Source organism: Aptenodytes patagonicus, chromosome W, assembly GCF_965638725.1.
Source record: "Aptenodytes patagonicus chromosome W, bAptPat1.pri.cur, whole genome shotgun sequence".
Lineage (NCBI taxonomy): Eukaryota > Metazoa > Chordata > Aves > Sphenisciformes > Spheniscidae > Aptenodytes > Aptenodytes patagonicus.
This window is the reverse complement of record NC_134981.1, coordinates 2,180,613-2,205,990: the sequence shown is the minus strand read 5'-3', so window position 1 is coordinate 2,205,990 and position 25,378 is coordinate 2,180,613. Positions and strand designations below refer to the sequence as shown.

General features: G+C 43.1%; 1 protein-coding gene across 2 annotated transcripts in view; it reads left to right on the top strand.

Moving 5' to 3' along the window:
• The window catches only part of LOC143172078 (netrin receptor DCC-like), a 575,708-nt gene that overhangs the window by 363,033 nt on the left and 187,297 nt on the right, over positions 1-25,378 (top strand). The gene's annotated exons all lie outside the window — the stretch shown is intronic.

Here is a 25,378-nt window from a genome sequence, read left to right as displayed (position 1 = left end):
TACATCTGTGGGATCAGAGAGTAATAAGGGGGAATAAAATAAAATTTAAAAAAAAAAAATCACAAAAAAGCGCCTTGTGCAAGCTCCTAAGGGAGGAAGCAGGCACGTTTCTTCTAGGAATGCAAATGTCTTATCTGAGTGACAGGAAAAGAAAAAAAGCAGGCTTCTCATATTCTCCCCCTTCCTCTCCTCCATCCCTTCCTTCTCTCCCATTCCCCATCACCCCCACCCCCATTTAGGAATAATTTCATGCCCCTTGTTTAAACATTAATTATTTAGCTCAGGTGATTTGCTAACAATTTGCAGAATGATATTTCTTGGAAGTTTAGGAGATGAATCCCTGAGAATGGGGCATCTTTCATCCACCCCTTCCCCTGTCTGGCTCAGTGGCCTCGGTTAGATGTAATTGTAATTGGTGTCTGGGTTGGGTTGACAGTGTCAGCCTATCATTTCAGGGTTTAGAGCTGTACATTGGATAGCCAGATCTGTAATTATAATGTGCTTTACTCCTATTTATATTCAGCAGCGTTCTCGCCTTGCTGTTCCTTTCCCTGGGAGTGGAAGATTGGGCCAGGGAGGGGTGGTTTGAAAGCAGTGAGAGCCATTGTTTGTTCAGAAAACACCCTGATTCTCTGAGGAATAGAGGGCCGAGGTGAGCAGCCATCAAAAGTTACCATCTACTGTCCCGGAGCACGTACTCTGAAATTCGTCCTGTCAAAATTAAATGTGCTGGCCCCTCCAGGAGGAAATATTTTTCTTCTTTCAATTTCATCACATTTTATTCACTTTGAAGGATTTCTCTTTCTCGTGGGTCTACTTTCTGCAAATTCTTTAATGTAATTATCTTTTCCCCAGAATTGCATCTGCAGCCACCGCACGCAGTGTATGGCAACGCTGTCTTCTACCTAAAGGGATTTGAACCCGTAATCCCACGAGGGGTGTTCTAATCCTCCTGCGGATTTTTGGGTGAAAGGTGTTTTCAGTTCATTTCATTTCATATTCATGGGGCTCCTGTCTGCAGAAAGAAAAGTTAGTTAGAGCAAAGACTAGGTTCAAGAAGTTCACACATTTCTCCACTGAATTTCCTAAAGCCCTGCTAGAGAGTTATTCCTTTGCCCCTGTTTTCTAGTTTGGTGAGGAGGTAACTATTTTATACTACTTTATACATGGGACAGCTTCAATGTGAGGATGAAAGAGTCCTCGCCTCCCAACAGCGCAGATCTGCTCAACCCACTGCAAGGGTCTGAACTGACGTTGTCAAAGCTCCAGGATTTCATCTATCTAGCTCTTTAATTTAAAAAAAAATTCTTTTAAAAAAGGTGGGGGGAGGTGATAGCTCTAAAAGCTTTTAAAGCCACGTACAAGCAAATCCAGTTTGACATGAAAAAGAAAATAATATTTTGTAAAGAGAAACTGTGGAAAAGAATTATTTCCCTCTCTCCCCTTTGGTCCCAAACTAAAAATACACGTGTTTCTGTCCTCTCCATCCTTCTGTAGCGTCATCCGTTGAGAAAGCAGGGAGGGAGGAGGGCGTGTACTTGGGCTTTCCATGCGCTTTTTGCTTGTCTCGAGCTTGTGACATCTCTGTGGGCAGAATCTTTTAAAAATCTTCAAAATACTGTATTTAGAGTACAAGTGCTTTGCAGTTACCTTTGGCACTAAGGAACCTCTGATAGCCAAGCGATCATTCAGAGGTACGCTAGCTATTTAGACATATGCTGGGAAATGAAGGGAGAACCAGATTTGGGGATGTAGCTCACAGAATGGACACAGGACGTGGTGTCATTGCTGAATTGCATCTCCATGGGCTGCCACAATCTTTCCCCTGCTAGACCGAGGCCCCTCGCCTGCTCGGGTCACCCCGAGGGCTCCTCTGCCAACCTGGAGCCCCCCCCGTTGCATCCCTCCCGTCCTCAGGAACAGAGAGAGGGACCCTTTGCTCCCTACCAGAGTGAGCATCTCATGGCTGAAGAATGCTGGATAAACTATTGTACTGTCAGCTATTCTGGGCATTAAATTAACGTCCCACGTATATAGATGTTGGCTTACCCATGTTGACTTTAGGTGGCTGTATTCCTGATTTGCAACGGCTGCCTGGGAATAAATCCATCTCCTTGCAGGACCGGAGCCACTGTTAGGAGCTGTGCCTTGGTCTGCTTCTAAGGAATTCAGACTTTTAATATCCTTACACTTATCTTTTTTTTTTTTTTTAAACCAGGATTAAGGGAAGCTTAGATATCCTTTGTTTCCCTTTTTGTTTGTTTTTGCTTTGGGGTTCTTGGTGGTTTTTTTTCCCCTGTTCTTTGTAATTTAACGTATGTCGGATTTCTGAGCGGTTCGGAGATATTAACAATATCATTACAGAAACAGTTGGCAGGATTTTCCCTGACAAAACTTAGTATCTGTCCTTCAGGTAGCAACAGCTGTTCACAGTTGTTGTCAGTTAAAACATCTACAGCAGCAGTTTCAGTTGAATAGAGCAAAATTTTGCTAATCTAGTGGTGTGGAAGAATGGAGAAGGATTTTGAATCATCTGCCACAGCTGTTAACTCTGGAAAGAAACAGGAATTGGGTAAAGAGCCTGAGAATTGGGAGATGATGGGTGCCTTTTTGTAATTATTACAAGAAATAGGACAATTAACGACGTGGTTTGCATGGGTAGGGCGCGGAGAGCCTGACCCTACATCCCCTGTGCCGGTGATGTGAGACTCCATTTTCTCTTTTATGGGAAATAATCGCTGTGGGCCAAAACATTATCTGTCACACCAAGGTAAAGGCAGATGGAACCTGCTGAATTTAATGGCTTAATTAGGACAATGTTTAATTCTATAGATTCCCTTCAGCGGCCGTGATTTGCCCTCAGCAGTGCTGTGTTCGGGAGATCTCCCCGCACACCAGTGGCGGTGGGAAATCCCCTTATTTTCCTCACAGACCTGGAGCCCAGATGTGTAACATGAAGCAAAGTCTTTGCTGCAGTATGACTATCAAATCCGATCATTTTTCAAGCCAGATTATGAAATAATAAAACCTAAATTAATTTCTATTATCCGTGACCAGATAAAAGTACACGTTTCAAATAATAAATTAAAATGAATCCTCCTTAAAACAGCTTTGTCTGAAAAAGCCAAATTGCAGTGTGGGAAGCGGCATGGTCGACAAGATGAATGAAAGTCTGCTCTAGTCGCTGTTGGCCAGGCCTTGGGATGAAGTCCGGTCTCCAGTTTTGAGCCCTTCACTGAAGGGACCAGAGAGACACCGGAGAGGAAAACCATGGGAATTATCAGAGGTTCAGAGGAGAAAGACCAAAAGAACTGGGAGACTTTAATTTAGGTACGGAAACAGGTGACTGAGAAGAGACACGATCCCAGTTTGCAAATTTACAAGCAGCAATGGAAAAGTGAAGAACATCGTTTGCTCTCCAAACCCCACTGCAGGAAGCGGGATTCAGGGCACGGGGTACCGCAATGCCCCAGCCTCTCTGATGGTGAGGCTGATGAAACATCGATGTCTTAATGATGCTTCAGGACACCGTGTCTGAGAAGTTATGGCATCTCCATCATTAAATGTCATTTGACAAATATCTGCCAGGGGTCCACTGGTATAATTTTCCGCCGGAGGGCGGAAGAACGGTCAAAAGTAAAATCCACCGAAGAAGCCGAGAGGACAAAACCAAAAATAGTAACAGGGGACAAAAAAGATACCGTTAGCCAGGTCTGTCTTTAATCCGGTCCCAGGACCCTTTGCTATACGTGTTTCCTAAAAATCAATGACAACGTATAGCCAGTCTGCCAGGAGGAATTACTCTCATTTCTAGCTTGAATTATTCTGATGTGAAGTTGCTCAAAATTAAACCAACTCTTTTGGATTTTGACTACTATGTATGAGATGAGAATCCGGCTTATTATATTTTACTGCTGTTGGTATTTTTGCAAGACTATATTATTGAGCTAGCTTTGTGACATTTATCTTTGTGTGTAATTGCGTAATTCTAGTAAAAAGCAAAATCAACCTGCTGATACCCCCAAATTAAGATATTTTTCTATCATGTTGAAGGCATGCTTAATAATGCCAACTTTAAACCAAGCTTTTTCACAGAAATATGAAGCCATATAAAAATTAATGTTCCATATGTAATATTGTTTATTTGCACTACTGTAGTTATCCTGTGCCTTTCAGTACTGAAATCCCATTAAGCCTTGCCTTCAGCATGCAAGAGGGTTCAGTTTAGCCCGCGGTTTAGTCACTTCATCTGGTTTTTGTTCATAATTAGTGCGGGATGGAGGGCAACGAATCGGTTTGTGCTGTGACAGATCTTTTCCCAAAGCAAGGAGCTGCCCTTGTCCACTGGCTTCTCTGGAAAAGCAGAGGAGCAAACGATGCCGTTCATCCCGGCTGGCTTTCGGAGCAGAGCTGTGCAACCCTGACTCTAGCACGTTGGTTCGGAGGAGACAGTTTTAGCAGGGAAGGTCCAAGTTTGCATGTGGCTATGGACAGGGGTGGAGCAGGCGCAATTTATTCTGCTGTCTCTGGAGCAACACATGTCCCCTTGTGTGCGAGCAGGGAGTGATCTCTTCACTCCCTTGGGCGTGAAGCTTTGGGCTGAAAGTAGTCCTTGTAGCAAACATCTAATGGGGGGATGCCTGCCCGCTGCCTCTTTTCCACCAGAAGAATTGTCCACCCAGGAGTTTCTAATGTTTTATTTTGTGGCTTATTCTAAACCAATCTTCTTGCTCTCTGTAAAGTTTGCAAGTTGCTGAGTGGTGCCGGGTGGAATATGCCCCACAAAATATTTTGTCATGGAAACCAACCCTTTTTTTTCTGTAAATGATGCCAAGTGTAGTGCGTATTCATCTCTCAGGCTGCGGCCACAGGGAGGGGATGGCAAGCTGCAGAGTATCGTCCGCATTGCACCCCATTCCTGGCTTCGTTTACAGGCAAAGGGGGTCTCCTGCGACAGCAGCACCGTCTGCAGCGACAAGCTGCAGGAGGACATCCCCCTGGGGCAGTGTCAGGTTCGGAGGGAGGAGGTGGCCATGCCATTGCCCTGAGACCCCACAGACAGCCCACAGCTGCAGCTACGGCCGACTGACCGCATTCATGGGGGCGATGGACCACTGTGAGTTTTGGTTTTGTGCACGATGATAAATCTTGAATGTGGATTCCCAGTTCTGGGCAGGGGAGGAAGGTATTACCTGACATACCTGTCCCCTCTATGCTCTGATGTCTGCAACCCTCCGGTGGCTGTGTCAAACAGCAAACCAGCCGGGAACGCCCTGGGATGTGTTTTCTCGCCTTCCTGTTTTTTCTTCAGCAAAGCTCTCCCTGGCTTCAGCAAATCTTCCGGCTACAGCCATCACTTTGCTGCCCTTGTTTGCACAGCCAGCATAGCCACGGCTGTTTGGCCAGGCCAGTCAAAAGAGCTGTATTTGCTAAATATGTGCGTAGTGTCCCCATTGCTTTTCAGGATCCCTCTGTGTGCCACCGCTTTTCTGCTGCCGCGTCCCCGGCATCTCATTGTACTCTGGGTCGAGGCCTCTTGAGCCTCCTGGCTTTTAATAACTTCTCTGCCTCACCATCCAATATTATTAAAATATATTTAGTATTCAGGGATTTAGATCCTGACCTTCTATAATTATTGACACCTATTTAGTTTCTCCTTTCATCCATGGCCAAGCCTGTACAGCTGCTATGGCACATGTATATACATCACTGTTGCCAGCACAAGCTGATTGGCATTCATGCTTGAGTGTCTTTTTATTTTCTCCTTGGATGCTGGGAGCAGCCTGAGTAGCTCGGAAACTAAAGAGCTTCATCTATTAGGCGTGACAGATTTGTATTCAGCGGTAAATGCCTGACCTTGCTCAAACTCCCTCATCCATTCCCATCATCCCCTCCCAGATGAAAGATTCTGCTTAACTCCTGCTTCCTGTCTGTCGCCTTGGAAACGGGGACGAAGCGATGCAGCCTGAGAGAATAACTAATAAGAAAATATCTCTGGTGTAAGAATAAAAATGCATTGTGAAGAAAGGCGCTCGCTGCAAGCCGACATGCCAGGAGCTTTCAGGAGGAGGACGCTCAAGGCAATCAAACCTGAGGAATATAGTCATGTTACCCTATGGTGAAACAGGCTAATATATGGGCTGAAATGCCAACGCCCTCCTGCTGTGGAACAATACGTTTTAGCTTTAAGTTTCCACGTGGGTATGTAATGGGGTAGAGCCCTTGAGCACTAAAACTTGCGTTTCGGGCTTTGGTACAATATTGAGCAGGCACGGGGGGAAACCCTGTGTGCCCGTCACCTGCCATCGCTTCCCTGCCCTTCTCTCCTTGTAACGCTTTGGTTAGCGTACCTCTTAACCTCTCACCGTTTCTGGTTTTTAATGGTTTCCCAGGTCAGAAAAAAAGTTTAGACTTCAGGCCAAATCTGAATTTAACCTGGAAACTTCTTTAGATTCTGGTTTCCGGAAAAGCTGCTTTGGGATGATTTGCTGCAATGGGAAGAGTCAGCCATTGAACATCACAGCAAACAATTTTCCTCCTGCGCTGTACGCTCAGTTGTGTCTGCAGTCAGTAACGTGTGCGTGCAGTATGTATCTGTGCATTAACAATACGCTGTTAGATATCCACAGAGGCCGGTGTGAACTTACTGACTTACTGTGCTGGCTGTCTCCAGCACTGAGCCCAGTATTTGCAGCTCAGCTGTTGCACTGGACCTCCTGTCCTGAAGAATCCTGGGTAATAGGCGGTAGGTTTGGGTAGGTCTGGGTTTTTTCCGCCATTTTTGCTTTATTGTATGTTCTGTATTTGCTGAATGTGATTACGCACTGGACTGAGGTCAGGAGTCTCCACCGGTTACTTCTGCATCAATCTGGAAAACGTATATATAATATACAAATATATACATATACACAAGCACACACATTTTTGTCACAAATTGAATAGTTCAGTCCATTGTATCAGTCGATATGTTTTATCTTGACTAAGTTCATGCAGTTCTCATAAGTGATTCCTGTTGCACATGGACAAACAGTCCACACGCCATAACTGAGTACCCGTGGCTTATTCGGGTCATTAAGGGTTTTTGGGGATGACGAGGGAGCGCGGGGGCCTGGTTATCTCCCTCTGGGCAGCCCGCAGCAGTCGCTGGCAGAACATCTGTCCTGGCTGATAGAGCCGGCGGCGGAAGCTCTTCACAATGCCTTTGAAACGGGTTTCTAAAGCAACGCAGCGCAGTTGTATGAAATACCACGTGTTTTATTATTCCCGGGGTCTGTGCCACCCTTGTTGTCGTCATGTATGCGAAAGGAGGACATTCGGAAATTTAACGTGTGGCACGCACTGAGCATGAGAGAGAGGACAGAATGACGGGGTGGTAAATAGCGAAGGGCATTAGAGTCCTGTAGCAACAGGTTTGATACTGGGGAAAATTGTTGAACTGTTTTTTGTAATTTAAAAAAAAAAAGTGCCATGCTTATCCTGCATTGCAATGTTTGCCCAAGATTCTAATATTGAAATAAGGAGGCAAAAACTATCATAGTCACTTTAACATGCAGGGTATTATTTCTGATTGTTTTATTCACAAAGAAATATTGTAAAGTGTTAAAAGTAATTAAAACACGGCTGAGAAAAATTGCAAAGGAGTAAAGGAAAGAAAGAGTTAAAATACTTGGGAAAAGAAGGAAAATATGATTGTAGACTTACTGCAAGATGATGTTCATGATTAAAAAGATTCTACATATATAATCAGGTAGGAAATACTTAAGACGAGTAGCTGGGTTGACAGAATTTAGAAAGAGGCGAAGACGGATCATTTAAAGCGGGATAAGAGAAAATGCGTATGTAGGTTTGGAAAGAAGCAGGTTCTTCTGCTAACACTGATGTGATTGGCTTCGGAAAGGAAGGAGAATGTGCTGGGAAGGAAAAGAAAACAGGAGTTTTTATCAAAAAAAAAAAACCAAACCCACCAGTTGATCTGAAGTATCGCTAGCATGAAAATACTAAAAGGAGAGAAGAAATTAAAATACCTGCATTTGACTGGATATAAGTAAAACAATGTAATATTGCGTAAGGCTTTAAGCTCCTCTTGTCTTCCACGTGGGCTTTCTGCAGGGAAGCTACAGGTGGACTGAGCAAACCGCAGAATTCATGTAGTGGGGAATTAAGATATTTCAATGCTTATTTTCAGCCTAAATCTTGAGTGGGAAAATGGAAGCTGTCTAGAAAGGAAAACCGTGAACATATATATTGCTCTGCCGATGTTAAAAAATGGCAAGTGAGCAACTTCTGAAAGTATTAACCAACCTGGCTTATACTGGCAAGAAGGACGGGGGAGGCAATCCGAGACAGGAATCAGTTTTTAATGAATAAAAAGAACGGAGATACAGTAGCTGCAGAGAGGGCTCTGTGGAAAATGATGTCGAGAAATCAACCCGATCCCCTTCCTTGATGCGATTACATGTTTGATCGATGGAGAGCACCACATAGGCTCTGGTGCATGGAAGGTGCTCGGCTGGAGCTGCCTGAAGTTCTCGTTCAAAACAGAAACACTGTTCACTGTCAGTCTGGCATATGTTTAATGGCTTAAAAATTGGCTAGCTCTTGACAAGTTACTGACTTGGGAATCATCGCTGGATGGGTATGTTGGTGGTGGCATTGAGCAGAGATTGGCATTGGGCCTGATGCTGTTCAGTGCCTAGGAGCAATTACCTGAAAATAAATATGAACTTCTTATTACCGAAGTTAAATGGGTTAGAGACGGACACACAGAGTGACTTGGACAGTTGAGCAAACTGAGCCTATTCAAATGATGTGTTTTAACTATAGCTAATTACAAAATAATATATATACGAATAAGAAAGCAGACAATACTTAGAGGAATACTGCGGAAAGCAATCGCCCTGGAAAGGATGGAGGAGGAACAATGCATTCAAACAGGAATCCCCATGAGTGCTATGAAGAGGAGGGATAAATGCGTTAAATGCATTAATTTGGGTATCTAAGCGGAGGATTAGTGAGCAGGAGGAGGGAGCTGCTGTGATGCCTCCCCACAGCGCTCTCGAGACCATCTCTGCAGTCAGGGCTGGGTGTCTTTCTCCAAAGGAGGGTTCAGCTGGCTTTCTCCAAGATACCCTTCAGCTAAACACAAGTCGTTTAAACACGATACTGGGCACAGAATCCATGGTGAGTCCAGTGTTATATTACTGCAGAGGTGCAACCCCGAGAGCTGCCTGTGGGCAATCTAAACTGTGTGTGGAAAGTGAGTTTGGCCCAGCAGAGAGAACAGATGTCTGTCCGGCGAGAGAGAGTACCAAAAAATGTTTTACTGAGTTGATTTAAGCTAAAATATGTTCATTTAATTGGCAAAAATGAAATTAAGTAAAAATGAAATTAATAAAAAATTAAATACTTCACATTTATATTTCGGAAGTAAAATGAAACATTTCAGAAAAAAATGAAGACAATTCAGACTCGTAGAGATTGCTATTTTCATTGCAACTGCTTTCAGACATGAAAATTCATTCAGCTAGTATGGTAGTTTGGGATGTTGGAGAGGAGGGGTGGTACTGGTGGAGGGAAGGGTGTTTTCTTCTTCCAGGAGCCTTAGTGGGATAGCTAAAAGGCATATTTTGCTCTTCCTGTGTTACAACAAAATTCATTGTTTGTGCTGATAGTTTAAACAGGGTGTAGGTAGCTGGATTAGACAGAATGCATTCTGTGAGACCAACTGTGTGGAGGAATGCGATTGTCACGTTTAATGAAGTGTAGTGTACTCTCACCTATATGATTGTTATTTTTTTAAACAGGGTACTGAAGATACCATTCTAGAAAACTCCTCTATTATGGAAATCTCTTAAGAGAGAGAGGGGAAGGAGCTATAGTTGATGCTAACAAAGGGAACTACTGAAATAAGTAAGTCCTACTAAAGGTTTAAAATAAGGGAAAAATATTGAGATGCGCAAGTACATTTGCAAGTCTGTTTGTAGACAGCTGTTCCTTTACAGAAACTGTAATGCAAGGTCTTTGTAACCTTGACAGAATTTGCTGGGGCAATCGCTGTATGAAGAGGAAAATGCTTTTCCAATATGTTAGTCACACCCTGGCTTCCCTTCATCATCAGATATGCATGAGTATTTTCCCAGCATTTTCTTTTTCGTTAAAACTATTGGGCTGTATTCTGCTCTACACATGACCTGGTTTGATTTTGTACCAGGAGCTTTGTGCATCTTTTCGCTGTAGCAAGGAAAGGGAAAAGAGCCGTGTCCTGTGCTGAGCCGTTTCAGATCCGTCTGGGCTGATGATATATTATGGATGCTGCATCCAAAAGCATGCTTGTTTGTTTTGGCTCTGCTTTCCAAGACCCTTGTGCCACAGAATCAATATTGTTTAATGTCAGTCTTGCCAGCTCTTCCTTTCTTTTGGGAATGAAATCAATTTTCTTCAACTTGGCACGTATAGGACAACAGTGTCCCCCCTGACCTACCGCTTGAGCGTATGCAATTATCCAAAGAGTGGAGGCTGTGAAGGAAACAGCTTTTAAAGCATTAGACATGGCAGCTTTAGGACATTAGCAAGCACCAGACTGAGGCAGCTCTCCCATGATACTACCCGGTTTCTAACCTCTATTGGATAGACCAAGGGTAGGTATTTTCCTTTCACTGAAGACTTTGTTGGTATAAAACCTGCACTCAGCTGGTCCTTCATAACTGATGAAAATCCCCTTCCATGTCAAGACTCCTTGGTCGTACCGCACAGGGCATACCTGAAACGCATGGGTTTTTATCCATGGTTTGTTGCCTTCATCACACAGAGCACGGAGTTTGCAAAGCCTAGAAAAGTAGCGTTTAGGATTTTTTTTTCTTGGAATCTTATAAATTAGCTGTACTTGATTAGGTGGAATTTTTAACATGCAATATAAAGCAAATGGATTGCAAGCTGACCCTTAAAAAGCTGTTCATAACCCACCCCCCTCCCCAACTCCTCTTAATCTGATCTAAATCTTGATTATCAGAACTGTTCTCTTGCACTTTCAGTAAGTTATGTGTTTTCATTGCCAGCCTTGGAGTGGCGGGGTTTTTTGTTTTGTCTTTTCAGCTTAGCGTGAATTTCTAGAGGTTGGAAAACTTAATGCCTTTTTGCTGTAGATAGATTATTTTCTTATCAGTCTCTGCCAATTTCTGTTCTAACGCTTTGCTTTTTGCCATCACACCAGACTTGGGAGAATTATTCTAGTGTGACCATTGTTTGAATGTACTCTTTGGTTTACTCCCGAGTTTTGCTGGAGGCAGTTTGTCTGCCTGCCATTTCTTACATTACCCCGATGACCTGAGAAAGCAAGCACAATCTGTAAAGCAGAAAATGGTATACTGTTTAAAGGAGTGTTTTGCATTAAGCAAGTCTTAACTTCTTTTTTTCTTTTTTTTTAACTTTACTTGAATATATGAATTTGAAACTATATCAAACCACCCCCTTTTCATTTAGGGAACATCACATAAATCCAGGGAGTTGTACCTATGCTGAGGAGTTTGTTATTTTCTCCTGCTATGGTATTTCCATTCATAAGGAAAGAGGAGCAAACATTTTACATCGTGTCTTTTCCTCAAGAGAACTGAGTGAAGTTCACTATGACTTACCAGCAGTAAGACATTCTATCCAAAATAAATTTGGTGCATTTTGCACCCGTCAGGAAGGGGATACAGGAACAGAGCCCTGTTTTTTCTCTGTCCTGTGCTGGAGCTCACATAGAGCTGGTCTTGGGGCGAGCGAGCCTCAGTGATTCTTGCTTTTCCTTGTGCCTGTCTAAATAACCAAGACTGGCTGTGACAGAGGATCCTTCTTGCCACTTACCAAACATCGCTCAGGTCTGTCATTTTGCTCATAATGTTTTCTAGTGCCTGCACAGGTTTATTTTTGTCACTGCATCGTTCTTGCTGCATCCATATATTGTCTAAGATTGCTGTCGAAGCTATATGTAGGCATTCGAGGGATATGTGAAGTATGGCCATGTGTCCGGTTGCTTGTTCAGCTCACTGATGCTTCACTTCTCCAGTTTCTGTCTGTTAATTTGCCAGAAGTGACAACAAAAGCTGGAACTCCCTTTACCTGTAGTGGTTTCTGCATTCCCTACTGAGAATTAATTGACAGTAGGCAATTAAATGAAGGCATATTAATCCAACATAATGCAATTATGAGAAGTCTTATCTCTTTAGCTCCTTCCTAATAAATTATTAAAGGAACACGGCTTAATACTACGTTGCGAAGGTCTCTGCTGATGGCCATATTCTTGAGCTGGGGTGGGATGCAATCCTTCTCTGCCATTGGAGGGGGGCTTTGTTTTAACGCGTGATAGTTTTCAGCTTGTCTTTCACCGTTGCAAAAGGTGCACTGTGCCAGAAGGCGGCTCACGGGCAGTGTTTGTAGTTGGTGCCATACAACAGGATCCAACTATGATTTTAAATCCTCTTCTGATCTCGCTTACAGATGTTTCTGGCTGCAAGATGTAGCTCTGTTGTGGTACCTGCTCGAGATACCAGCTGGGAGAGCCAGCACGGATTGCAGCACTGCTGCATGGGCGCAGGTCTTTGCCCAGGTTAATGCAACCTTCTCGGCTAGTCGAATAAGCAGAAGTGGATACTATAGTAATGTGGTTATATTGCTTTGAGTACACTGAGAGTTTCTGCACAGCACTGTGAAGGGTAGACATCCTTAAGTGGTTATGGGATTAGGCGCGTTGCAATGTGGTGTTATGCTTTCTGTGAACCAGGCCATATTTCAGCACTGCAATAAGAAAACACAATGTGAGTATATAGTTAGTGTTGTCCTGTGTCCCTTTGTGATAGTAGCAAAACATAATGTATTCATTTTCATGTGGATTTGATGATTTTCAGCCAAATATGCATTAACAGCACCAGTTGGTAGGATTTGTTTCAAACCTTGGCAATGCCCTGTTTGAAAACGATACCCGCTTTTAATGAAAACTTCCCCCTTCCCTTATTGCGGCGTATGAGCGATGCCAGCAGAAATGGAATGAGATTTAAATGGCTGTTTTCTGCTTTGTAGAAGATGGTTAGCATGCAGGAGAATAGCAAATGTTTGCCAGCAACATAATGTGTTCCCCGGAGAACCAGCTCCTGCATAAGTTAGCAGTCTTCGCATGGAAAGGTAATTCCATGTAAGTAAGCAAACCAAAATGATTTTGCTCTCTTGCTCTGGCTCTTATATAGGACAACCTGGAGCGGGTAGAGGGCAAGTCTATGCGTCGTCAGCTGAGGAGGTGCAAAAATCCAAAGCTCCTTTGGAAAGGAGGTAAAAAGGGGAGTTGTGTGGCAGCAGCGTGACAGAGACAAAGCTAATGGCTCTTCGGGGCTGCAAAACAAGCAGCAGCCTGTCATTGTTTCAGGCCCTCGTGGTGGATTATTTACATGCAGATCAGCCCTGGCACGCTGTGCTGAGTTGCTCCTGTATAGAATAACTCAGGCCTTCAAATCAGTTTGAATAGCTTGGGCTGCAGCTATAGATTTCTGCAGGCCTCTCTGCTTGATTACATTTCTGGTTGGATTCACAAATTTATAAAAATAAGTCAGTTCATTTATTTTGGGCCAAATGGAATACACGTGAAGGAATTTCATGTGTCTGATTAAAAAAAAAAAAAAAGTTCAAATGTAATGATTACCTTGAATTTTGAGAGCTGAGACCCGCTGCAGTCAGGACGAGCACACAACCTCGCGGTGGCTGCCGTGCGAAGCAGTGCTGCTCGTTAACACCGTAGCTCTCATTTACCTTGTGCTTGGCGCATATTTTTGCAGGCTTTCTTAAGGACAAGCGCATGAAATTGTTTCCATACTTAGATTTTGATTTAGAATTCTTGTGATGAGCCCCAGATAATTTCCTGCTTAGAAACCAGCACAGTAGAGCTACACAAACATGCAGCCTCACCATTTTCCAATCATATGGACGGGAATTTGTTCTCTTTTCTTGTTTTTTGTTTGATTGGTTTCTGTTTACAGGAAATGTTGATTTTTGGCTCATTTTCCTCTGTCATCATGCAGAATCATTCCTAAGTATCGTTTCTGTATTTTTGCTTGTTTCTTCTTTATCAAAGTAGTTCTATTTAGTCAGCGAGACCAACATGAGCTGTTGTCAAAAGATGAGTAATAGCGTGAGCCGCAGGACACATGTAGACTCCCTGTTGTTGCTAAGTCATCTCCGTGAGCCATGTCTCATGTCCACTCCCCAAGTGCTGGACCAAGTTCTGACCAAGCCACCTCCCTTGGTGTCACGTGAACATCTCCTAAAATGCAACTTATGCACTGTATTTCTTACTTTTCTTAGCAGTCATTATTCCAACATGTAGGTGGCTTTCGTAAACATCTCCAAGACTTTTTCTGGATGTCTGTTGTCGTCCTTATTTCTTCCTACAAGGAGAGCCCCAGGCTGGAAACAGCTCCCAGGGAGGGACTGATCTCCCACTCATGACACCACTTTGCATTTCCCATCTGCAGTAGCAGGGAAAACTTCTCAAGCAGTAGGAACCTCCTCAGGCTCCAGCAGGATGTTCTTCCATGGTTGTAATAGCCACCAGGATGGTATTTACTCTCATTATTAGATATCTTTCCTCTCATCCTTCCTTGTCTCAAGGAAGCTTGAGGGCTATCACTACGCTACGATATATTCCTCTCTTTCAAGCTGTCTTATTTTCAGAGAACACAACTCCAGTTTTCTAAGACTATTGTCTGAAGACGATGGATGTGGCTCCTTCTCAGGAGTGACTTCCGATGGAGCAGGTAATCACCAGTGCATGCTCCTTGCCTTCGTTCTCACAGGCTTCCAGTTCAATGAGATAAATTAGCTGTTCCCTAAGGTTACTAGTTGCTAGCCTGACGTTTCTGAGCTCATGACATGGTATGATGTTTTTACGTTATGACACATGATAAAAGCTTGATAAAAGGTCTCGAATACCCGTAAGAAATATCTTGCACTTTTTCAGCTCCTCAGGACATAATATTCAATTACTGGGTACAAAGACCCGAAAAGAATAATCTTTTTTTTTATTTTCCTCATCTATTGCTTCAACTCCAGGGTTTGTACAGACAGTTCTCCAAGTCTTTCTTTTCTTTCATGCTTACATGTCCATACTTTTTGTGGAGAATGTATCACCCATATCACCCATACTGTAATGATCTTTGTCATCACAATCTGCAAGGAGTCAATGAGTTTTTAAGAAGGTGGTTTTTTTTTTCCTTTCTTTTAAATGATGCTTCCTTTTTCTTCATAAAACATGTTTCTTTTTTCTTTTACATAAAAAAATCCATTGTGTTTCCATTTCTTTTCTGGTTGCCTTGCGTTTTCATTAGCTTAGCTTGCTATGCTAGTAGCACTTGACTGTCCAGAATTCAGTATCAATTGTAATTTTTAAAAATATAAATTCCTGATTTATATTCTGTCCCCCTTATTAGATGGAGTCACGGAATTCAGTTTTTTCAGCAAGATCCATAAAAAAATTTTCTTCAGCAAGATCCATAAAAATATTTTCTTAAGTTCTCTGAGTTCTTGAATCCTTTCAGAAATGTGTTTATTGCGTTCTCCTGCCAAAAAATACTCATCCCACTTTAAAGTCTGAGTAATTTGTCTCCCTTTGTAAATAAAACATGAAAAGTTTAGTATCGTTTTAGAAGCAAAAAATCTGTTCTCGGAACTATGAAATCTTTAGTTGAAGAAAATTCCATTATTCCCTTAGTCCTTCAGCTTGAGAATTTCCATTTTGAATCATGAAGCTTGAGAAAGACACAGGAAAGAAAAAAACCTGCGGGTTTCCTCCATATTTCGCTGGGCATCCTTTCCCACATCGCAGAGCAGAGTTTCAGACTGACTTTAAAATTTCAAGCCAAGATTAAACCTCCGTAAATGTCTGGGCATCTTGGACAACTTGTTTTACGCACCAGCTTGCACTGCGGAAGTGAGTTACTTTCTGAGAGGTTAAAGATTTTGGTGGCACAAATGGTGCTGCTTTAGGTTTGAGCCATTGCAGCCTCTGCTGAAGAGCGCTGGGAGTGAAATATTTAGTTCCGTTTTCCCATCAGCGAATAGCTGGGAAATAGCTCCGCTGACGGGGTTGGTGATTGTTTATATCTGACTGCAATCTTTGGTGAATCATCTTTCATAAGTACTGTGGGGAAAAAATTATTTATTTTTCTGTCATCTTAACTGCAGCCTGAAATACCTCGATTGAAAAACTTTCTTGTTCTTGAACCAACTTAATCACGTTTTGTTCCGTTGCTTTGTTTCAACTTTCCCATTCTAATGCACGCTATTAATAAGAGGGACGTATTCAGCTATTTTCCTTCTCCGCTGATGTGTCTCCAGTTCCAGCCTCGCCGTTAACGCCCCGTCTGGAGCCAGTCGTTGTTCAGGATGGCAGAGCTGATGAGAGTTGTCCCTTTTCTGAGGGCGTGCGAGGGGATGCGAAGGTAGGATGCTCATTTTGGTGGGGATGATGGAGCTGGAGGCTTGTTCTGCCGAGGGATTCTCCCACAGCTCTGGGCAGCAGCTCCCTCTCCCTTTCTGCTTGAAAAAACTTCTAAAGGTCTTGGGCTCATCCGAATGCAGAAACGTCTCTCTCTTTTATCTCAAATTTCTTCTCCAGACAGGAAAAGCACTTCTGTCTGGCTCTGAATAATAACGTCGGGCATGGAGAGCCCCATTGATATCAAAGCGTTCGCAGTGTAAGCACGGTTCAGTATGAGTAAGGCTATCATAATTCATCCCTCCAACGTCAAATGTTTTACTGTAATTTTTAATTCTTTATAGATTTATATGGGCCTACTTTGTACCTTTGAAAACAACAAGGAGTTTGCCCTTGACTTCAGGCCAAAGAGGTGCCGAATCATACCTAAACAGGCTATTTTTAACTGAGCTGTAGAGGACTTAATTTTTTTTATTAAGGAGTTTGTTTTCTCTGCTTTTGCATGTTAGAGGACTATTCCCTCTGGTAATGAACTTAATGCAGGGGAACGTAATAAACTAAAAGCAAATTAACTGTGTTATTCTAAATTCTCTTTCCTCGTACAATCAGTCTTGTAATTTTCAAAGGAAACAGTATAAAACTTGCAAGACTAATAATCATAATTATTATGAATAATGAATCCTGAGATGTTATTACACAATAAAAACACACCCTCCCATGCTGTGTTTTACTGTTCAATTATTTAAAGCTCCCTGACAATTATAAACTCGCTTTAAGTCTATCGTCTTACATGATGAGGAACCATAACCCCAGCCACAGCAGCTTTTGGGTTTTTTTTATCATTGCAGTTCAAAATAAAATTGCATTTAATATTTCAAAAGGAAGGATTCTTTCCTTAGTCCTCCAATTTTTCTGCTAAGAAATGCTATTTTATTTCAAAGCATTATCCAGGAGGAATAGAAAGCAAGCAACATTTCAAACCAAAGTGCTGTGATTATGTTCTCCAAGGAACAGAACTGGGGGAAGAGGATTGTGTTGTCAACTTCTTTAAAAAAAAAAAAAAGTATCTGTACTAAAAATGTGAATTATGTATTAATATTTGTCAAAGTTGATAAGACTGCTGTTGATACAGCTTGTACCAGCAAGCCCTCTGTAGCAAATTCAAATGACAACATGTCAGAGCTGCTCGGCTTTCCAGCACTAGTCAGCCCTGTCCAGGTGTTGCAGGTATCTCAGCCGCCCCATGGGCAGCATCTCTCCCCAGTTTTCGCAGAGAACTGGGGATGCAATAGGGTTGGTGGGGCAGAGGGAACGGTTGAGGAACCCTTGGGTTTGAGAAAGGGAAATGAAACACTTTAGTTATTCAGAAATTGTTTACTATAGCGGTGAGGTGTCTTAGAGGTTTAAAAAAAAAAAAAGGGAAACTTTATGTACTGGTTGTATAGAGTTGTGTGCAAAAAGAGTGATTTTATTTGGTTCTGTCTTCCATGTCTTAGCCTCACTTCGAGTCCCTCTAAAATCCCCTGAGCTTGCTCTCCCAAACTTCATCTCTGTTTTGCTCTGATCCTTTTAAGGTCTTTCATGGACTATTTATGCAGCTTGCGGTACACAAGAACAGAGGTACCGGGGCAGACCGAAGCCTGTCCTAACAGCCCTTAACAGGATGCATGGGGGAGAAGTGTAAGACCAGGGCAGGCTTCCCCAGAAGACGCTGTTGTGGTTGACCATCACCCATTGCTTCTCTCCTTGATGGTGTCCATCCATGCTGTCCCATGTGGGAGCTCCACTGGAGGGTGCCCTCCCTGCCCGCCTTGCCCCTGCCACTTGTGGGTTTTGTAAACTGTTTTGGGTGGCACTGAGCATTCCTCGGCAACAGGCCAGACTTGTGCATGTGGGGGACGTCAGGGTCTTCCTCACTGGCACATCTCACGGGCTTGCTGTGCCCATTTGTCCAGGTGGAATGGGATTTTTCTTCAATAAGGATAATTTTTTCCAGACTCCTACGTGATCATTCAGTAGAATTATTTCCAGATCAAATTTTGACTCAGTAGCTCCTATATAAAGTAAAATAGGTTCAAATTTTTTTTTTTTTGCCCTGTACTGAGTAAAATATTTCTCCCATTAGATCCCCCATATCCTTCTCCTCGTAAAATACTAGTGGGTGATTCTCCACTGAAAAATTGCAACCTAATAGGTGAGAAAAAGGTTGAAAATTACAGGTGATTGAAGAGAGAATTAGAATGGCAGAAAGCCAGCAATTTTTAAGATGCTACTGTAACTACCACTATTATGTATAATTCTTTTTAAGTCTATGGCAAAGTAGATAACGTTAACAAAACTATTAGTATCACTACACACCGCTATAAATATCATTCCTGTTGTCTCAGAATAACTGCTTTTCTAATGGGGCACAGTGAGTTTCATTAATGTATAGATTAGTTCTGCTGGTTTCTTGCTTTTATCTGTAAATTCAATATCCTAGAAAAAAAACTTACCTTAAGAAATATGTAACTTGTTACTGTATTTTTTTTCAGTGCTTTCTACCATGTAATGGTCTCAGAATTAGTATTCAGCCCATTCGATTGCTATTTTTTTAAACTGGCTTAGGTGGGGAGATAATTTTTAGAAAGGACAGGGCACTAAAATCTCTGCTGACTCTTTTTTTCCTGCGGCAGCGTGATCTGCCATTGAGCTTTCTAATAGGTTTATTATAGATTGGAGGCACTAATTCTCTCAGGTTGGGAATCCTCTTAATTACTAATTTTGTTACTCGTATGGTGGAACAATTGTTCTGGGAGCAGTGTAACCGATGAAGCCTGCTTTCCTATAGACTTGCCTCCTACGAGCCTGTGCCTCGAAACTGGAGTCATCTTCGCTGGGGTCCTTTTCTGACCCCTTTTCCCACCCCAGGAGCACACCCTGGGGCCCCAGCAGGTATGAACGCGATCAGCCCCACCACTTTTGACTACCACCTACCAAGAAGCAGCTGATGGGGGATCACATTTTTGGTACCGGTGCAAAGCTGACATCAGCCAAACCCGTACATCAGGCTGAGGAGACGGTCATTGAGTTCCCATTGAAGCCTTTTCATCAGTGGGGACACCGCACCCAAGAATTGATTTTCATTAAACTCATGACGACTTCCTTTATTTGAGATCCTTAATCTCTTGAGAAATTTGGTTAGAATTGGCCAAAACGCAACAGCTGCCATAGAGGGTTTAAAAGACAGGCAGATGGGATGATCATTAAGCTTGCTTTCCTTAAAAATCAAAGTTAAAAATATAAAATGGCAACAACTGCCATGAAAGATGATTTCATACAGGGGTTTCAATCTAGGGCTTAAATTTTTGGGTTTTGGGGTAAGGACTTTTACCATTTTTGTGTCTGGCCATTCCGATAGTCAATGAAATATTTAATTTTGTGTTCAGTCTCTCTTTAGGACCAGTTAGGGTCAGTGCTTCAGTCTCCTGCAGTTTAGCAGCAGCTGTAATTTCACTTCTCAAAGCCGTCGGACCCCGGAGGGCAGATTACAACAAGCAGCCCTTTGGTGTTTTGCCTCTCTGGTGTTCATCAGTCTTTTGAGTCCTGGACCTGCTGGATGGGCAGCCCCTCACCTCGCTGGGACGCTGACTGCTTCAGTGGTTGTATTATATATTCTATAACAACAGAGCTGAGACTCGTACGGCACTGTCCCCTGTCCCTTCCCTCTGCCTGCCCCAGGCTTGGTGTGGACTTTGCATCCCTGTGGGCTTCTGGGGAGAGAAATGCTGGATGTTGCGCATCTGGTGCTGTAGACGTAATGAATAGGACGCTTTGGGAGCAGAGACTCTCTCCAGCATTAGCCAGGACCAGGGAGCAATGCCATTTTTTCCTGCTGTTTTAGTGAGACCATTGTTTCGCTACGTTATATTCTATGGAAAGGGAATAATTTTCTTTTTTCTGTGACTCCCTCTTCCTCCCAACACGGCAGAAAACATTCTTCCCGTCTCAACTCTGCCCTGCTCGCAGCTCAGGAAACTGTAGAAGATTTCTGTGGAAGAAGAAACAGCAATTAGTGCCTTTTAGCCGAGCCTTTGGGGTTGTGAAGTACATGTTTAGCTCGTTCAACCTGATGTGGGATAGGGGTGGCAGGCTGGGAGGGGAGGCTCAGCATACCTGTCTTCCTAAAACTAGCACGTGCACCAGGACAAGTCTAGTGAGTTTATACAGACTTTTCCTGAGTTAAATATGAACAGAGCCCCAGGTCTGTCCCAGCAGTAATAGCTAGGCCTTTCATGAGCTCCTGAAGGTACGTGCGTGGTGGGATGCTGAGCCTGCCTGCTTACCTTGGAGGTAACGGCTGGGTCATCTGCTGATTGCGAGAACCTTTTACTGTTAAAAAATTACATCTCCGCAAATTGTTTGTATGCTGGGCGCAGTCATATAGTTTGTTTTTAAAAGTGTGGAAGGTCAAAGTAACCGCAAATCTTTCTCTCTTAGAAGTGCTATCCTCGAGGTACCTTGGTGTGCAATGCACGTCTCGCACAGGGCATCTGGAAGTTTTCCAGCTCCTGGATGATTTTGCTTACTCTGCTGAAGATTTGCAGGCTTTATTAAACCAGTTATTTCTATGACACAGGGGGAGGAAAAACGCACCCACAACTCTCTTATCCTGGGTAGGCATTGCCTTTCCTTTACATTAAACACGTCTTCGTCTATTAAGGCTGCTGCTCTTTTGCGGCAGACTTCTTGTCTCACTCCTGACAGACCTGTTTGAGCCCCCGGTGCTTGATGAGCAGCATCGTAGATCCCAGCGGAGCTGCGGGATGGCGCCGGGCGTGCTGACGCACCGTGGGCTTGCTGGTGCACCCTTGTGCCGCGATTGCCACCCGGCTCTCTGTGCCGTCACATCGCATCACGGCTGTGCTGGCCCTCAAAACTGGTTTTCACTGCTGGCTTGTAGGATGTTTTAGGCTGCTGAAGAAATAAGGGTTATGTGAGTGTACCAGCTGGGTGTCCCATCTGTCTGCCTCTGCCTCTCACCTTCCTTCCTCTCCTTTTTAGTTATTTATTTTCAGTTGGGCAATTTAAAATGCTGATAGAAAGGGTGAAGACCAAAGATTTTGAATCCCTTTAAAACTGCCAGGTGGGCAGAGAGGGGCCATCAGAGTCAGTCCTGGAGGTGCAGGAGGGAGAGCTGAGCTGTTCCCACGTCCCGAGGTGGTGGGCAGCTGCGGGAAAGGGAAGGGGGCTCCCTCCAGGACCCCTCCGTATAGCTTTGCTATCAAGCACTGGAAACAGCTGGGGGACACGGAGCTTTTGGAGCTGCACTGCGGGCTGCGCATCTGTGAGTTGTTGGCTGATTTCACGGCTGACCTGGCTCCTCTGCGGTTCTCTCCTGGCATCTCGCTGAAGGTGGCACGTCTTACAAAAAATGAAAGCGTTCAAGAGCTGTCTGGATTATTTAAAATCTCACTTTGCACTTTCCAGGAAATTTGGACTCAGATGTTTCTCTTCTCTTTGTTTATTTTCAAGCTGGATGGTAGCGTTTATTTCATGCAGTTTTACACAGAGCATACAATAAAATGATGGGCCGAATAGGAAATTCAAAGTGACTGAATTGATGTAATTCCTATGTCAGGAAAAAGGTAGTAGTAAGAGCAAAGTAGTCATGGCACCTGAGCAATTGCAGATGGAAGACCTCTTAGATCCTCATTAGTCTCTTTTGATACTTTTATTTCTGTGAGATCTGAGCATTTCACATTACTGAGTTTACTTACACGCTGACTCCTGTCTCAAGCTAAGTGATTTGGGAGCTTTTTTTATTGCCTGCCTGAGGAACGCTGTATGTTGTAATTCACGTCATAAAAAAGCAATGAAAAATACGTATGATTATTTCATTGTGCAGATGGGAAAAGATAGGAGCAGTGTAAGATGTGATCTATGTTATACCGAAAATCTTGCAGAGCTAGCAGCTGAACCCGGGACACCTATAATCCAGGCAAAATGTGCCTTTATTACACCGCCATCTTTCTTCTTTTTCCATCTCTGCTTTGGGCTATCTGGTTGAAATGTAGATGGTTTTGAGGCAGGTCAAACCTGGTCCTTTACAGATAAATATTGTTTGCAGTAAAGCAGCTCATGAATTCATCTTTGCTCTTCCCCTAGTTTTCGTGGGGCCGAGACATGGCAGATGCTCAGTCAAGCAAAACCAGTTGGCAGGTTTTTGCAGTTTATTGAGAGACCTAAGAAGCGTTGTGGACCATGGTTCCATTGAGGAACTCAAAATACTTTCTTGGGAAAATTGCTGTAAAAGGCTTGATTCATTTATTCATCGGTTCATTCCGGCGTGTAGCCATAGAAGCGGGTGCTGTAGGGGTTGGTTAAGATCAGGTTCATCACGGGAGCAGCTCCTGAGCAGCATTAGTTAACCAGGTCTGGGACCAGGCTTGTTGTTGCCAAGGCAAGTCACGGAGATAGGTCTCCTCTCTGTGAGACAGAGGTGGGTGGGAGGCTGAGGCAGACTGAGCAAAGATTTTAGGGAAAGAATAATAATAAACAGCCAGTGAATTGAGGCGATAAGCCTTAGCAGATATACGCTGGAGGAGAGGGACGGCTGAAGGAGATGCTCCGAGCCCACGCAGTGTTGGAGCCTTCATGTGGTCACCCGTGAGGAGGCAGCACGTGGCTGATTCAGGGATTTCCTACCAAAGGCAGGTAATTTAAAAGACTGGGAGATCCAGTATCTTTCCATTTTTCTTCAAAGCCATTCCCATCACGTACCAGCTTTCAAAGCCTTGTGCGTTTAAGAAGAGTCGCTGCAGGAAAGTTTGATTTAATTTTTGGGAGTAAAAAAAATCAAGCTTGCGGGCTGCTACCTCATGATGGCGTGGTGGAGAGAGGTCAGTTTGCCAGGCTATCCACAGGTATTTTAGCGAAGTATGATAAATTCCTGCTGTTGCAAAGCACACCTTGGAGTTGGCCTCCCTGACGCTTCGTGGCTGCCCTTGCGATTGTAAGGTCCTAAAGCTTCTCACTTGAGTACAAGATGATGCTTCAGTACTGGAAACACTCCATACTTTGTATGGCTCTGCAGGTTTAGCTTTGTCTTCTTGTTCCTTATTTCCTTCATGCTGTTTAAACCCTGCTTTGAAGATGGTGTTACTAATTTTTTTTCCTGGTCTTTTCTCCGGTGCTCGGTACCAGAATGTATGAACCTCTGTGCAACGATGAACACACTTGGTTTCACAATTCTCCATTTTTCAGATGAGGAGGAGAGGTGCAGAAAGATTGATCTCAAAAGCATCGCCGTTAGCCATGCATGGCTGCCTTGAAAATTCACACTCGTGTCAGTGATTTTGATAAATAATTTGCTGAACAAATCAGGTAACACATGCCACCTTCTGCCAAAACTTTGAGTAACATTAAGAAATAAAATAAAATAAAATAAAATAAAATAAAATAAAATAAAATAAAAGGAGTAACGTGCCTGGTGGAAGCCTGAGCTACAGAAAAGGACTAATTTATTGTACAGTATTTGAGAAGAATTAGGTGCCTAAGGATAGAAACCACAAGAACTAAAATACTGAGTAAAAACCTCATTTAGCCACATTAGGAGAAATGCTGTTAAGAAGAGAGTGTGATGCTGAAGCATTTTGTTGCTTTACTTGGGATTCTTAGATTGGAGTTGTTATTATTAATTATTATTATTATTTTTAAGTCTGCTGTAAAATACCTTATTGACACAGAGGGACCTGCTTTGTTCCGCTCTCTCTGAAAGCAAAGGGTTTAGCCCAATATTAAAGGCAGCAGCAAATCTTTAAATCCTGCTGTCAGCCTAGGCTAGGCTTGGTGAGGAGGCTCCATTCCTGGAAGAGCTGCCAAGGCGTGCGTGAGCTGAAGGTTCACGTGAGTTGACGGTGTCAAGGCTTGGAGGCTCGTGTGTGTCTATCGGCAAAACCTTGTGGGAGTTTAGTAGCAGCAATGAGTATATGTTCAGTATAATTTAGAGATTTTACTTTCTCATACATTCAAATAGCAGTTGGCTGAAGACCTTTGAAGGTCTCATTGGTGCTAAATGTTGGACTTCTGTGGCTACATGCTGCTGTGAATATAACTTGAGGTAAAAGAGAGACTGAGAGATGGATCTTGATTGACATTTCTAAGTGTGAGTAAATGTTTTAAGTACATAGTCTGCCCCCCTGAAAAGTCCACCAGACATCAGAGTGCCCAAACCTCAAATGTGGCAGCAAGTTGCGGTCCCCTGGGTAGGTGCTCCAAGCTTATGCTGTTTCGGGGTGCTCTAAAGAAGAAAGCCAAGGGGGTGCAGTTTTGATTCAAATATAATCCAAATATTGAAAATGAGAAGATATTTAAAAATCAAAAGTCAGAAAGTTTCACTGAGAACAAACTGAGACATACTATAATATTTCTTAAAAGAAATGGTTATTTCTCAGAATAAGAACATCTCACGCTGTCATGCTTTCAAATTTTTCCCTCTATGTTTTTTTTTCCTCAGCAAAAACTGTTATTCAACCTCATTACATTCATGAATAGCTTGAAACCCTTCAGGGCTCAGTTTTAAAGCAAGTTTAACTTTTGCTAAAAAAAAAAAAAAAAGCCACGCACAGCACTCTGTTGCAGGAGAGCTGGTGGTCACAGGGAGGAAGAAGACAAGAAGCTGATCACGAACAGTGGGAAATACTTGACCTTCCAGCCACTCTCCCTGTCGTTACTAGAGGCAGCTGCTGCACCCCTGAGTTTCGCTTGCAAAAATAATGAACGTGCTCGCTCTCTCCTGCTGTATTTTGAACACCACAGATGATGACAACATTTATGGTTGCTGTTTAACACTGTTGGCATTTGACCATGAAATGCCTTCCAAGTCCCTTGGCTGCTTTAAAAATCTTTAGTTTATTTCTGCTTTTTCCGTGGGCGGCA